Source organism: Octodon degus, unplaced genomic scaffold (genome assembly GCF_000260255.1).
Source record: "Octodon degus isolate 3935 unplaced genomic scaffold, OctDeg1.0 scaffold00009, whole genome shotgun sequence".
In the NCBI taxonomy this organism is placed as follows: Eukaryota; Metazoa; Chordata; class Mammalia; order Rodentia; family Octodontidae; genus Octodon; species Octodon degus.
In genome coordinates, this window is record NW_004524585.1 from 19667374 (window position 1) to 19668784 (window position 1411).

Below are 1411 nucleotides of genomic sequence, written 5' to 3' on the forward strand. Positions count from 1 at the left end.
AGGAGAAGCAATGAAATGCAACTCAGTTCCCCTCCTTTAGCTTGTTAAAAACCAAAGGGGAAACCCCCCTGGACAGGAAGCTGTCTTCAAGCTGAGTCCCTTTCCCCGTCCTTGGTTAAAACCCTTTGCACATAAGGCCAGACGGAAGCTGATGTTTTTACTCATCTCGCTGTTTTAAAGTGCCATTATGAAGTCTGGTTGTACAGTAGTGAACAGTACCTTTTACGTATATGTATCTATCATCTATCATATATATATTTTTTTACTTTGATATGTAGATACTCTATCTATCTATCTATCTATCTATCTATCTATCTATCTATCTATCAAAATGTAACAGCAGTTCCTAGAAGCTGGTTTTCTGCAAGGTTTCCTCTGTGTTAGGCACCTCAAATATGGCAGAAAAGTATCTTGTGTGGTGATCTCATCTCCCTGCTGCTAGTTGGGTTCTGTCTGCATGACCAGGAATGGTGCTGGTAGGACAGCTCAGAGGCAGGGAGGAAGTTCGACTTCCAAGTGTCTAAGTTTCTGTCCCTGCTTGTGCTCCTATCTGATCAGGCTAGAGACAACAATAACAAAAAGATATATAATAAAAAGTAAAATACCCAATATATAGATATCTATAGAATTTCCTTTGCTCATCTCTCCAGCCTTCCTCTGCTAGGTATCATTATTGTTTTTTTGTTACTGATTTTTGCTGCAATAACTCTTGTTTCAGTCACAGCAAGAAACAAAAACCTAAACAAACAGAAAACCCCTCTGAAAGAGAAGAAAACAAAAGGTTTGACCCAAAAAGGGGAGAAGGGAGGGGGTTTGGTTCTGCTTTTTAAATAGGACTGAAGATTAACATTGAAAAACAGGAGATGATGTCCAACCTTTTTTACAAGGCAAAGCCCTCGAGTATTTCCACCTCTGTGGTTTTTGTTTTAAATTTCTTTTTCTCTTCTGGGTGCTAATACTTCTCTCCATCCTCATGTTCTTGGTGTTTTATTGTGTTTTGTGTTTTTTTGTTTGTTTAACTTTGTGTGCCTACCTCAGTTTGCCCCCACGTCCCTTTATTCCTTCAGTGGAGCGAAGAGGTGGCAGATGACTGGCACAGTCCAGGACCGGCCCAGCACCCAGCAGTCTCTGCCTCTCCAAGTGGCTCATGCTGGCGACATCAGTATAGTGGACAGGGAAGCCAAACACCCTTTCCCTTTCAGTGCACCATAAGATGTACTCTTTCTCATTCATGATGACAGGAAAATTCTGGACTCTGCCCTGCTTTATGGAGTTTGCCCTAGTAGAATGGTCCTCACTTTCTTTAAGTTGGCTATTCTGCAATGTTCCACACATTCCTGCGGCTCTAGCTCATTGGTCACAGTGGATGCCAACAGCCTGTTCATACCAGGAAGGTTACCCTAGAAGTGGC

At 42.0% G+C, this 1411-nt stretch overlaps 1 pseudogene; it reads right to left on the minus strand.

Moving 5' to 3' along the window:
* Positions 1 to 1055: 1055 nt before the first annotated feature.
* LOC101575233 overlaps positions 1056 to 1411 on the minus strand; it is a 1458-nt pseudogene continuing 1102 nt past the window's right edge.